We start from the raw sequence: 450 nt of genomic DNA, 5'->3' as shown, positions 1-450 counted from the left end.
TTTTTTAGCCTAAAACATGGTGGTTACCGAAAGCTATTTGTATACAAAATTTCAAGAAAATCGGACCAGCCGTTCGCGAGATTACCTGTTACAAAAAAAAGGGACTTCTCTTAATATAATTAGTATAGATATAGATTAATAGATGTATGCACATAGATTCATACATACATAAAATATGAAGTTACATAAAAAAAGATGCTTTTAATATTGCACTCGTTTTTACTAACTTTTTAAAAAGAGGTGCGTATGTTGTCTCGAATTCGATTTGCTATGGAAAGATAAGCTTTGTTCTTCCCCTCCTCCTGACGGCTTTCAAAACGGGATTCATTTGCGTTCAAATCTTCCCCTCTGTAGTAAATGCAATGTTGTGGAGTGCTCAAACAACGTTTATATTTTCACTGACTTTGAGCGATGAGTAATACAGTTCAAGATGAATTTCTTATGACTCTT

The sequence above is a fragment of the Rhagoletis pomonella genome, unplaced genomic scaffold (assembly GCF_013731165.1).
Source record: "Rhagoletis pomonella isolate Grant_MI unplaced genomic scaffold, Rhpom_1.0 Rhpom_scaffold_00867, whole genome shotgun sequence".
In the NCBI taxonomy this organism is placed as follows: domain Eukaryota; kingdom Metazoa; phylum Arthropoda; class Insecta; order Diptera; family Tephritidae; genus Rhagoletis; species Rhagoletis pomonella.
The sequence above is the reverse complement of the archived record's forward strand: the minus strand, read 5'-3'. Positions refer to the sequence as shown.